The 14,238-nt window shown below is 43.4% G+C and overlaps 1 protein-coding gene across 4 annotated transcripts in view; it reads left to right on the forward strand.

The window, feature by feature from the left end:
- Positions 1-14,238, forward strand: part of LOC138570755 (SURP and G-patch domain-containing protein 2-like) — a 1,010,309-nt gene that overhangs the window by 134,988 nt on the left and 861,083 nt on the right. The window contains exon 1 of one of the 4 annotated variants that reach the window (XM_069649144.1): positions 7,903-8,001. The exons of the other annotated variants lie outside the window; for them this stretch is intronic. The gene's annotated coding sequence lies outside the window, so the exon portion shown is untranslated. Of the gene's footprint in view, positions 1-7,902; positions 8,002-14,238 lie in introns of those variants that run through there. 4 annotated transcript variants of the gene reach the window in all.

Below are 14,238 nucleotides of genomic sequence, written 5' to 3' on the forward strand. Positions count from 1 at the left end.
AAGGCCATCGTAAAGAAAAACTGGAATACAGTCACATGTAACAAGAGTGGAACACCTGTTTAAGGAAACCCCTACCTTTGCTTATCAACGAAGTGCCAACCTCAAAGATAGGTTGATCCATACCAGACACCATAAAAGAAAAAACAAACTAATCACATAGGCACATTCCCATGTTTGAACTGCAGCAACTGTAGTTATATCATGAAAGGTGACGCCATAAATCCTTATTCTGGAGAGAAGATTAAACTTAAAGATTGTGCTACGTGTGATACATCAGGAATGATCTATGGGATCAAATGCCCATGCGGGTTATATTACGTTGGACAGACACAACGCACAACAAAGACGAGGTGGAATGAGCATAGATCCTGCATTAGGAATGGAAATGCAAACTGAGCAGTGGCCAAACATTGGCAAAGCAAAAAAACATAATTTGTCTCAAAGTTTGTGATTTTGGAAGATCCACAGAAGAGAGAAGCATGAAGATTTACAAAAAAGACTTGATCAATGAGAGACATTTTTGATTGACAGATTGAGTGCCTTGACACCAAAAGGCATCAACGAAGAGATTAATATATGTGCTTCCTCTAAATAAGGAAGACACAAATGGGTGATCCTAACCAGAACATTGGGAACTTTGTTTCATTTATTGTAATTTGTATTTTCTGAGGATTTGGAGATGTTGCTCTAAATACTGGTGTAGGTTGCTAGCTGGCTTTATATTGATTGTCTTAGATTTGAATGTACATGTCTTCTTCCAGTAACAGATATTAACAAAATACTTAATCACCACTGTCAATTGTAGGACAATTTTTGGAGTGCACCCCGGTCATTATATCAGGTATACAAGTAGGAATCTAATGTTGTTACCTCCTATTACACTACAGCGGATCTTGAACGGAAACAATGAATCATGTTTGTGAAACACTGAGATTCCCCATACATCGCTTTCCATATTCATTCATTTGTACTGGTTTTTCGTGGCTCCATTATAGCTTGGATGCATCACTACGCACTGGTCTTGAGTGCATTCTAATATACATTTTACAGGAGCATCGAGACACTGATTTACTCATTGTGTGTACGTAAAACCTTGTGTGCATCACAGCGCACTGGCCTTGTGTGTATGTAAAACCTTGTGTGCATCACAACGCACTGGCCTTGAGTGCATTCTAATATGTTTACAGGAGCATCGAAATATTTATTTACTCATTGTGTGTACGTAAATAATAGCACGATTGGCATCATTTCACTAAAATAGACTCACTTGTTTACCCGATCACTGACGTGATTGCGCGGTTATAATAAGCATTATTGTCATCTGTATGCACTTGATCTTTGAACATTAATGTTTCCATAGCGACAGTCCCACTTCTCTCCCCGTCGCCCCGCCCCTGTTGCCATGGACATTTCAGTAAAGCGTCCGAACCCGCGCGCCTTTCGCGTTTGCACGCAAATGCGCCCAGGTCCAGACTGCTGTTTCGTTACTCGCAGGTAAGCGTTCCTGATAAAACAAAAGTAAATATGGCCTGTGTACTTCACAGCACACTGATAGTCTTCATCTCTCACATTCAACAGCGGCACTGGATGATGTAAGAAAACATGCATTCTCTTGGTGAACGTTTACAACACATGAGGTACAAGATGTGGATAAGAATAACACAGAACTGTGGGTTGTCAATCTTGAACAACATTTTTTATAATCCTTGCTCCTGTTCCTCTTTTTCTTTTTTTCATCTTCATAAATCCGGATCGACATGGGGTATGTTTTTTAATTTACATGTATACATTTATAATTGTAATGTAGTGGTGTTCTACTCAATTACAGAGTTGTGAAATTAGATATTAGTACGGCCCTGAAGATGGTCACAGACCGAAATGCATAGGCATATGTACTAACTCACTAATAGTTCCACGTATTCATGGGATGCCTCATTGAAAAGAGCAAAATTAATATATGAAAACTGAAATGTGAATTAAACATTTCTCTCAGTAAACTTTAATCGACTGGTTTTTTTGACCAATTGATTGAAAATATCAACAACTGTTTAGTAATTTGTACTATTTGTGCAACCCTGGTAAGGGTCAACTGTGAGCACCAGTTTTAAATAATGTACCATCACCTTATTTTTTCTTTGTTTCCACGGTAGATCACCCCCACGGGTCCTGGAATTCGTTGAGGGGACGGAGCACTTCCCTCCCATTCCCGCTTTTCTTACGGAGAGGACAGGCGCCCTTCTCCCTTCCTGCGACAAACCGCTGGTGCAGGAGCAGCCCTCTACTTCCCAGCAAATATCCGAGTCGGCTATCCACACGGTTCCAGGCCTTGCGCAAAAGCATGTTAGGCACCCTGACCCCAGAAGCTGTAGTCTGTAGCACGATTATACACGTGCATTACTTTTGTTTAAATACAAATTCCGGACCCTGCAAACGAGGAAACCTGATCCTGAAATGGCCGCCTGCAGTCTGTACGAAGCTATGATCATTGTTGCCTCATTTCTTTGCTCGTCTCCACAGGTAGGTGGAAGAAGCCAGCTGCAGCCCTTCTGGCGAAGGGCCACGGCTAAGGGCCACAGCTAAGGGCCCTGTTTTGCGCCGGTTGTGCGCATGGATGCACGGCAACCTGTCTTAGACTTACAGGTCGATAGGTACGTCTACTTTCCCGTATTAACTCTTCCTAAAGGCTGGAACTTCTCTGCCACCCTGACCCTAATCTGAGTTGCCTTTGTATTGTTTACTGCCCAGTAATAGTTTGTGCCTCTCCCAGCTGAGCCACCTCACTGCATAATATACTATAACTGTAGCTCTTCTGCGATCGTCTCCGGACACTCCACCACACGTTATACTGTACCTGTTGCCCTATAACACCTACTGCCTAATTGCAATTATTGTACTTGCCATACATGTTTTTGACGATGCCGCTCTATTAGCATCGCTGTAGCTGCTCACCTAGTACCCATTGCAGATGTTATTGCTCCCCGCGATCACGACTACTGTTACCTTGGCCATTCCAAAAGTTGCTGTGCAAGCCGTAGCCGCCTCACCTACCATCCCTACCTTTGTCTCCCTTCCTGCCTAACACATGCACACACACGAGCCGCATACAGGGGCATTTCCACTCTTCACTATGCTTAGCGCTGTCTGCCCTTCACTATGAAATGCATAACTGAATTCACATGCTCTTCTTGCCAATGTCGCACATAGTAATGCCGTCTTACTACTCCTTAGCGACTCAAATTGAACTACATTTATGCATGTCTGTGCTGCACTTTTGAAATGTTGGTATAGTGCCTTCTTCAACCAACCGTATCCTATGCTTTTATAAACTAATAACTGAAAGCTGTATAACTGAATCATTTGCCTCCTTGCCCATGTTGCACATAGAAATGTCGGTATGCTGCACCTTAGCCTCTCAAATTGTATCACCCGCTTACATGACTCTGCTATGCTTTGAAATGTTGGTATAGTGCCTCCTCAACAGCTCTTGCTACAGCAAGTCATTACCTTTATAGACCACCCCCTCACTGTGCCACTTAGGAAGCAACTACCTACAGCCGACCTCATAGGCCAACCTGATTAGTCTAGACTCAATTTCTATCCAGTACCACGTCGTAGCTGTATCTCAATGCGCTAAGCGCCCCCCCACCTTACACCTGCCACACTGGACCATGTTAGGCTGGTTAACCATCATGTTCCCTTTCTGCATTATCCAGTATGACGTACCCTGTTCTGGGAGTCACTATGTTGGATACAAAAATGGCCGCTCCAAAATGGCTTGCTTCCGGCATCGACCCATTCCATGCCCCACTCACTTACTGCCCTCGCTGTCACCATTTACACCTATCCCCAACCACTCCCACGTCAAGAGCCCCAACGCCATTACTCTTGACACTAAACATCTCACCACACCCGATCATTGGAGTGCTCTCAGATGCACAACATCCTTGAAGAAAGCCACACTCTTACCATTTTGGGTAAGACTAGACGCTATTGTTTAAGATCACAAACCCTGTATCATGCCCACTTCGTCGCACCCGACCCAGAAATCATTCAGGCAGACCTCGCCTGTGGCGCACACCTGCCACCATAAGTCAATAACTAATACCAGACAAGTTTTCATTTCGTGCCTAGAGACCCCTATGATGTCATATACCCCCAGGCAGAAACCTCCTACCAGTTTCCATGGTGCCCTCATTAATGCCCATTCTCTAGGAGCTCACACCATTGAAATACAGGACCTTATCACAGAACTACAACTAGACCTCCTAGTAGTCACAGAATCCTGGCTTCACCAAGCCTCTGGTCCTCTCGCAATTCCACCAGACTACACCATTCTTAGCAGTGTTGCCATCGTAGCCAAGACCAAACTCCAACTGAGATCCTGCCCCATTGAAAATATTGCAGGCTACGAAATACTTCTAGCCAAATTTGCCACAAATGAAAAAACAACTATTAACTTGGTGATCTAAAGATCTTCCAATTCCAACAGCCATCCAGAAGTAGACATCCCATTATTATTAGCTCCACTCATCAAACCCAACACCAAATGCGTCATCCTTGGGGATTTGAACCTAGGATTTAATGATAGCTTAGACCCTAAAGCAGAAGCTCTATACTCCTCCCTCAAGGATATGAGTTTTATTGAACTAGTGAATGACCCCACTCACATTAAAGGAAGAACATTAGATTGGATCCTCTCGCTCAATACTGCCATAACCATTGATTCAATCCCTGCCCTAGACTGGACGGACCACCACAACATTAAGTTCACCCTTATTTCCGATGAACCCCCTCTCATCAAACCTAAAATAACCAACACCTACGAAACTAGAAATCCTTGTAAGCTTATACCTGAAATCTAGTCCCTATGCTTACTAAAGCTTTAGATAACATGTCGATTTCCAGTGACAACCCCTGCCTCCTAGCAGACGCTTACCATAACTTGTCTCACCTCCACCATCAATGCTGTAGCTCCTCTTAACCACCAAAACAAAACGCACCGACAAACGATCATGCTTCTGGTTCAATGATGACCTAGTTATACTTAGAACTAAATGCACCCTCGAGCATGCCCACAGAAAATAGCCCACTATAGAGCCTGGAAAAGCCTTCCAGAAGGCGAACAAACTCTATAGAATAGCCATTATCACCCACAAAGCTAATGCCTATAATGCTCGGATCAGTAACGCTGCGTCTGATTCAAAAGAACCTTTTTAAATCCTGAAAGAACTGGAAAAACCCGCCCCACACATTCTACTAATTCCAGTAAAGAGTGGTGCACCACCATTCAAGATGCCTTAGCCGCTGAGATTGATCTTCTACGAAACAAAATTACAACTAAAAGGCAACTACTAGCTGACAAATCCTCCACTGGCAACCGCTTCTTGAATTCTAATGAGAATACTATTACCCCCTTTTCTTCACCCCAGTCTCCCAAGAATTAGTATTTGACACCATATTTAAACTCAAAGCCTCGAACTGCAAAGGAGACTCCGTCCCAGCGCAAGTAGTTAATTCATATGCCCATAAACTCACACATATCATAACCAATTTTGTCAATGCCTCCTTTAATGCCAAACTGGTTCCAGCCAGTAATAAAGAAGCCTGGGTTACACCCCTACTAAAAAAAATGACCCTAGATCCTTCTGTGCCTACCAATTACAGGCCAATAACAGTCCTGTTTTCACTTAAAATCCTCGACAAAATGGCCTACAATCAAGTCCAAGCTCACCTGGAACAAAACCAGCTCCTAGGCACCAGATAATCCAGCTTCAGACCCAATCACAGCACAGAAACGACCCTCCTGGACCTGAAAGTCCAGATGGATACCATCAGGGTCACATGAAAACTTCTCTTATTGGACCTATCCGCAGCAGTCAACCTTGTGGATCACAATAAACTCTGCTCCACCCTAGCTAAAGATTTCAACTTCTCTACCGACGCCACCATGTGGATTAAATCGTTCCTAGCTGAACGAACTTCCAGAGTTTCTATAGGCAAAGAAGCTGCAGACCCCATCCCAGTCCCCATTGGAGTACCCCAAGGCTTTTGCCTCTCACCCACCCTCGATAACGCATACACAAAGCTTCTCTTCTCAGCTTGAGACCACATGGGTGTCATTTACACAAACTTTGCAGATGACACCCTGATCCTTATCCCACTCTCAGGGAATTATACCCAAGGTACACTGACTATTAACAAAATCTATGCCATAATACAAAATTGGATGGCACTAAATAGTCTCTGCCTCAACGATGAGAAGCCAGAGATTCTCATTGTGGGTTCCCAGTCTAAAATAGGTGCTCTCCATCCAGACTACTCTTCCATCAATGTTGACGGTACTATACCTGTATTGAAACAAGTAAAAACTTCAGTTTACTTGGACATGAACCTCACAATGGCTAAACACATTAGCACTCTTTCATAATCTACCTCTTAGACCGGCAAACTAATTGTCCTAAGCCACCAGTTTTTGACCCCTACTAACTGCATTACTCTGGCTAGGGCCTTGATTTTTATCAAAACTTGACTACTGCAATGTGTTGCTACTCGGTACATCCATTGCCAACCTTAATAAATTACAACTAATAAAAAAAACAAAGCCTTGCGGGCCGCCCTAGGAATAAGAAAATCTGATCACATCTCCAAGACCAGAAGAGATCACCACTGGTTGCCTATCAAAGCTAGAGTCCTTTTCAAAACTCTATGCATCACCTTCAAATGCCTCCATAAAAATGGCCCTATCTACCTGAACAAAGCTATAGCCAAAAAAGAATCCACCAGATCCCTAAGAGCTAATAACCACTTGCTTTTAGCAACGCCCCGCTACAAAAATACCAGAGCAGGAGACGGTAGCTTCCACAATCTAGCCCCAAAACATTGGAACTCCCTCCTACTCGGTATCAAAAAAGAGGAAACCCTAACAGGCTTTAAAAAACAGCTAAAAACCTGGTTATTTAACCAATACCAATAAAGCCGCCACCCTAGTATTTGTAAAAAAAAATTGTACCTGTGTTGTATTTCTGCCTTATTGTAAATATCCTTGTACTTCTGTTTTGTTGTAAGTATACCTGGAACCACGCTGAAATGGTCTTTTGACAAATGTTTAACAAGCTGTCTGTAACCTCGCCGTGATACCGAAGTGTCTGAGCGTGTAACAAATGCAATAAATAAATGCCATCTGTCTTTTCACTGGCAGAGGACTTTGAAATGGGCTGCACTCCCAAAAGATCCAGTGAATTATTCTTGTACTTTGAGTGCAAAAATGAATCAAAGGAGGAGTGATGTCCTGCCTCGTTTTCAAGACAAAATGTCAGAAGGAATGGGTTCATAGCAAGCTGTCACATCTCCCGTTGCTCGCCTCATTAAGAATCACACAACCACAAGACCCACACCACACCTAACAACAAGAGCAGTCCCTGCACATAGAAAGAACCAGCAGTACCAGCCTGTAGCCCCGGCATCTACCGTCCTTTGTTTCGCTGGCAGTTACCATGGAGGCGCGCTCACGGTTGGTCACGCCCACAGACTCCTACGGCAACGAACATCCAGCGTCCCGTGATCACGTCACGTCTCACACGTCCGTGAGACACATCACGTGGTTACTTAATCAGTTTAAAAGCATCTAGGCAACGTGGGTACAGCGCTTCACAGCTGATCTCTTGAGGATTGTGTAGTGCTTTGGTTTACCTGTTTGTGATCACGGATTTTGCGACCTCGGACTGTCCTTTGGATTTGTCTTGCCTGCCCCTCGGATTTCTGTTTCTTGGATTCCACCTTGTTTCCCCGGCACCTTGACCTTGGAACTCTCTTGGACTGCCTTTGGATTATCCTCTCTGAATCTAGAATCTTGGAACTTGGTTTTGAACTTCTTGCCTTACTGGTCCATCTACATCAGACCCAGGTGTGTCCCACCTTCGAGCCGTGCAGAACGCTTATTTCACCACTACCAACATTCTGTGGCTCTTACCACATTTAGGACCCCACTTGCAACACTCCTGGGTAAGCCTTGTTAATACTGATTGTTACCCGCTACCCGTATCAATTGCACTGCTCCTGTTTAACCATTAACTATTGCCTTGCAGCGGTCAGGGGTCCTCCCGGCGTTACTGCTACCTGATTGACGGCTCAACACACCTGTGGCCTCAAAGATTGCACAGACAGTGTATCCTTTCTGTCTGTGCGGTACTAAGGGGACGGAGGTTCAATAATCTGCACGACCATCAAGATCAGAACACAAGCCTGATCTAAAGGGTCCACTGTAGGTTATTGTAACAAATGCCCTTTGCCTTATACATTACACCCAGAGTACCTTTTCCTGCAGGAAATCCTGACCGAAACCAAAAGGGTGGGAAACATCATGTCCACCTCTCAGGTTACTCAAATGTGCCTCCTTCCAGTGCTTGCTCACTTAAAAGGGATTCCACTGGTGTGCATCCAGATCCGAGTGTACATTTATGTTGATGTTAAAGGACATTTATACCATGCACCATCACCACCGGAAGTGGTACCATGGCGCTCTTGAGGATCTGAAACGTAAGCGGGTAGGATGGGTTAGTAGCGTATGCCGGAAAAGATTGGATCGAGAGTTGCGGTTAACACAGTTCGTTGAGCATGGGTGTGATTTGCAGATCGGTAGCCACCCATGTGCTGTTTTGTGGGACTGTGTGGTTTGTGGCGTTGCGGTGTAGTGAACTGCATGGATTGCTGTGCAAAGAAGTGGTTGTTTGGGAGGTGTATGCAGTGGGTTGAGCTTTTAGCAGTAGGGTTAGTGTGGCCTTTTCTTGCCTCGTTGCTCCAGATATCTGCGTTAGGTGTCTCTGCTCGTGCTAAGTGCTGGGGCATTTCGTGGTGGGTCTCTCGCCGGGTTCTGCGCATAGTCTAACTGTCTCTTGGTCTGTGGGTAGGAAGGTGGTGAAGGCCTCCTCCCACCCCTAGGTGGAGATGGGTATGGTTGTAGGGTTTGCTCTCAAGTTGTCAAAGGGGAGTGCCTGCTATCCCTTCTTAGAGCTACTAGGGCGGGGTCCCTTCCCTCCGAAATCCAGGTGCTCCATGGCCTCCTGGGGTGCCAGTTATTGGTTAATGCTTACTCGTCTACAGCGAAGGTGCCTGTCCCTTTAGGGTTTGGCTTGGCAGTGGGTATATCCTGGGCTCCTTCCCTCCATGTGCTTTAAGGCACATTCTATTTCCAGTCGTGTAGTCGTTTCTGTCTGGTTGTGGGGTGAAAAGCCAAGTTAAAGTAATTATTTTGAATTTTAGGTGATCCTTCGTATTGCGTGTTTCTTCCAGGAGGGTGCTCAAAGCTTTTGTTGCCAGGTGGGAGAATGAAGATCCACCCCTCCCCCAGCCCCCCATTTATTTTTCTTGTGTATGGTTTTGGTTCCAGGTGCATGTTGCTTGATCTTAGTGCTTTTGTCGGTAGGTAAACGGTTATTTTCTTTTGTAGGAATTCTGCTTCTTGGACATGGATTGCTCTGTGCGTTATAAACATCATTTTGAATGTGATTCGTTGTTTAATTGGCAGCCAGTGTAGCATTTCTAGCGCTGGGGTGATGTGGTGCCTTTGTGATAGTTTGAGGAGAAGACTTGCTGCTGCATTTTGGATACATTTGCAGTTTCTTCAGCAAAATTTTGGCATTCCGAGGTATAGGCTGTTGGCATAGTCTATTCTGGATATGACGGCGATGGTGTTAAGTGTTTTATGAGTGAAGGGGTGGAATGGTAGGATCAGTTTTTATCGTGTAGGATGAAGAAGCATTTCTTGATTATTGTGTTTAGTTGTGGTTCTAGTGTTAGTTCGTTGTCCATTAGGACTCCAAGGTTTTTGACGATTTTCAACGGTGTTGACCATGTTCCTAGTTTTGTGGGCTATGTTTATTTTCTTGGTTTGGGATATAACCATGATTTCTGTCTGCCTCGGATCAGTTTGAGGTGGTTTGCGTTCATCCATTTCTTTTAGACAGTCTTCCAGCGTGCTCTTCTTGTGCATCTACAATTTTATAGTAGATTTGTCTCGTCTGTGTAGTTGTAGCATGTAATGCCATGTCTTTTGATGAGTTTGATTAATGCAGTCCGGTAGATATTGAAGAGCAATGGGGATAAGAACGATCCTTGTGGGACTCCACAGTTGGTGTCCCATGGAGTGGATTTGAAAGGTTTTATCAGACAGTTTCTGTTCCATCAGTTGGGAATGATTTAATCCGGAGCAAGGCTAAATCGGTTATTCCCATTTCTTCTAGTCTCTTCATGAGGATGTCATGGCTGACTGTCGAATGCTGCAGAGAGGCCCAGTAATATCAGGGATGAGTTTGTGTTGGAGTCTGCGTTTGTCTTTAGGTCATCCTAGGTAGACAGTAGTGCCGTCTCTGACCCTCTCGCAAGTCTAAAACCTTATGACAGTGCTGCCTTTCTAGCACTGGCTCGCAGGAGGCAACCTGAGGGAGGTTCATGTACCCTGTTGTAAGCTGCAATCCTTCCTGCAGGAGACTGAGGCAACATCTTTTATTGTTCCACATAACTGCTGTGGAGAAAGTCTTGATAGACACCAATATACATCCGTCCTGTCATGGCCGAGTCCTACTCACAGAGATGACCCTAGTGCAAAAAGAAACTGCTGGCTTTATAACTGATTTTCACAGCCGCTGTACCATCATACGATTGGCTTATATTTACTGATTTATGTGCCCCCAGACTGAGAAGGTTGCACATAATTTAGATTGGAGGTGCAGAAGAAGAAAAAGCCACTCCAGCCTGCAGGAACTTGGTATGCTAGCAGCAGTCAGGAATGCACCTGTGAACCTGCCCTGTGCCACTGCCGAGCTTGGGTTGAGGGTACTTCAAGGCTATCTCCCTAAGTGTACATGTTTTCTGTATAATTTTGGCACAGAGCGTTTTATGAGAAGTGGGGTCTAATTACTAGACCTCCCTTTCAGTGACAGAATTTCCTGCATCATTTTAGCATAAAAATCAAAAGGCTTTCACACCCTGGCAGGTGGCATCCTGTCAGTGTTATCAACCATTGACTCCATTTACAATACGACCAAGATTACTATTTTGCAATGGGAGCTTGTAGATGGGGAACATCCCATAGAATACTGGGCAGCATTCAATGAATGTGATGTATATTATGCCTAAAATGTTTGCAGAATGGTTTGCCACTACCGGCACCGCAAATGAGTAAACCACTATAATAAGCCATGTAGATATGCTTCATTCACATCCATTGTTTCAGGAAGACACTACATTTTTTGATTTTTGTGCTCTTTAACATTTAGGCACAAAATGATTCCCATTTGCACATACGAGTTTGTAAAAGGCAATGTAAAATGAATAAATACATTGTGGCTAATCACGCAGTAAGCACCCTTACTCGGCTAGTTTATAGAGATATTTAGTAAGCGTCAATATGGCATTTGTGGGTGTAATTTAAGGGTGGTATAAGGGTTTGTCCCCCACAACATTTGTCACACCATTTTGTCCCACTCATTTGACGGGTACCCCTTACATTTAGAGGTCCTGTCCGTTCCCCCCCCGCCGCCCACCCCCCCAAACATTTTCAGCAAAGTTACTCCACTGATGCCGCTTAACTACTACGGAGCACAACTTAAATCACAATGAGCCTACACAATACAGTCAAAGTACGTGATTACATCAACACCAGCGTATCTAGGTCTGCTCCAAGTGGGTGGCACCCAATACATACCTCGTGGGACGCTGAGAAAACAAGAGCAGTGTTCTACGAAGTAATAGATACGCTTCGAGAATCGCAAATTGTATATATTGTGGTTTTTCTTTGGTAGTGTAAAATATGCGGTACTAAAGGTGCATGCTCAATTTTTAAATGAAAAGATTGAAATAAGCCAAATATGAAATGCGTCATAAATTGGAGCCAAATAATAATTTATAACACTTCTATCTTTGTATATTATAACCAATAGGTTATGCCTTCTTCTGGCATTCACTTTTTCACAGCAACCGTATACATAAGCAGTAGTTGAGTTCATTGATAAATGTAGTTAAGCAAAAAGCTCTATAATATTCAATTGTCATCTACAGGAATTTGGAAATGATTCTCTCTCCCCCTTTTTTCGATGGTTTTCTTATTTACTTTCTACAACTGCCTTGAAGAATATGATGGATTGGTATAAGTGCAGATTCGATTGCGCAAGAGCAGTGACCCATAAACCTATTAACCCTGGTGATATCGAAGGTCCTGAAGAACGCAATCTAACGTATTGCTGAGACGGTCAACCATTCAAGGAAAATATCCCTTAATTCATCAGATATTCATTTTTCCAATTTTGATTGTAACCCTTTTTTCTGAATTGTTAATGACACAATAGTACTAGATGCACTAAATTGAGAGAAGAATTAATCTTCTTACTGTATAGCTAAAATCAAATTAAATATATTTTGAAACTGCTGAACTGGGGTCACAACAAAAACAAGTATTTAAGTGAATGACTATGTAACTTGGCTATCCCTAATAGGCTGCATAGGACCGCTAATAAGGAGAATTAATTGATGAAGGGAAAAATCTTTTCTGTAAGAATGTATGGATGGAAAATTGTTAATCTAACCTTTAAAGGGGCCCCATCTTTTTTGTAATGCAAATGTTTGTACCGGGATAGGGGGTGCATTTAGCACCTGGAACAAGACCTTTTGCCATGATCTATCTATTATGGGGTCCCTCAGCTCTGCCTCTCGATATCCCTTGAGTCCCGAGATTAGTCGCTGTGTTAATCATGCTTTCCTTTTACCAAGCAACAGGCCACTACACATGGTTGCACTCTACGCGTCTTATGTGACTCTTTGGGCCCCTCGGCACAATTAACATACAGTCATGAAATAATGAATTAAGGGATCGCTAGTGGTCGATGACCGTTTTATCTAATAAATGACCGAGTAAGTGTTTAAGCAGTATAGTTTAATTGAGTCACTCCACAGGCATATGCATGTGACATGAGTGACCACAAGAATGGTTAGGCTGTAACATAGGCCCAGCAGATAGAAGGTGATTACATAGTTTGACCATTGTGTGTATATACATCTTTGTTGGTTAATGGAAAACAAATGTAAACGTGCAATTTGTTGACCTTCATATTACGGTACATGCTCAGTTTCTAAATGCAAGGGGCCGAACGTTCCATTTGTTACTCACGTTAATGGAAAATTCAAAGATGCAGCTTGTTCCTTTCAGTCAAAAACTCCATGCTTCTATTACCAGCCCCTTTGCTCGCTCTGGCCTTTGCACTGCGGGACTTGCTCCTTCTAAATAAAAGTATGTGTTGACTTGGTCTAGCATATCTATAGGTAACTAATCTAAATTCAAGATGGTGATTTTGTAACATTAAAAATACCAAACTTGTTTCCAAGGATAGTAGGGAATATTCTACACCCTTTGGCCTAGTAACAGATTTTCAATGTTGTGAATTCTTATGTAAGCCAATTCATGCGGTTTCGGTGAAGTTGGTTGGAAATAAAGCTAGAATTAGCCTTTAGCTCAGATGCCAGTCAGTAACAGGAAGTTTGGCTACTTCCCCTTCTAGAAAACTCTGGTACTAAATATCTAGTGCTACTATCCTTCTGTTTCCTGTTCGTTACACCATACATTCTAGCGGTCCCTGGTGTGCCAAACCTGAGGGCATCCTCACTTCTACTCCCCCTGGATCCTCCTCTCAGGTGGCCAGGGAAAGGCAATCCCGCTTTGAGACTTACCCTGGGGTGTGTAAAGACTGGAGGGGGGTGTCTGTGCTTTTGCCTTCTATATGGTAGAGGAGAGGCACAGAAGACCCCAGCCAAGATTCTCTATTGTGGTAGCAATGGACGAGCAATCAAGGCCTAGCTTCTCGGGAGGTGATGCAGGCTGGTTCTTAAGTACAGGGTAGTCCTCAAGCCCCTCAAAGGAATATCCACACACTGTATTAGTTAAAACAGTCTTTGTATATAACCTTGAACTTAATTATATAATCACAATAACTCACTTTGTGCTTAGTTGGTCTATAATGGCAAATATATACAGTTCTACGTGGTACCACAATTATTATTAGATTCCATTAAAGTGCATCAACTGTACTCTGGTCAAATGTCACACAAATCACTTAATAAAGGTAACCAACAATGGACATAGGAGGAAAGTAGTTGGTTAGGACAATTGGCAGTATACTGACCCCGTTACCTAGACACAATTCTGTGTAGAGACCCCCCACCCCCACAACCTGGGCAACCTGTAAAATAAAA

Source organism: Ambystoma mexicanum, chromosome 1p (assembly GCF_040938575.1).
Source record: "Ambystoma mexicanum isolate Mex_15411 chromosome 1p, UKY_AmexF1_1, whole genome shotgun sequence".
NCBI classification, from domain to species: Eukaryota; Metazoa; Chordata; class Amphibia; order Caudata; family Ambystomatidae; genus Ambystoma; species Ambystoma mexicanum.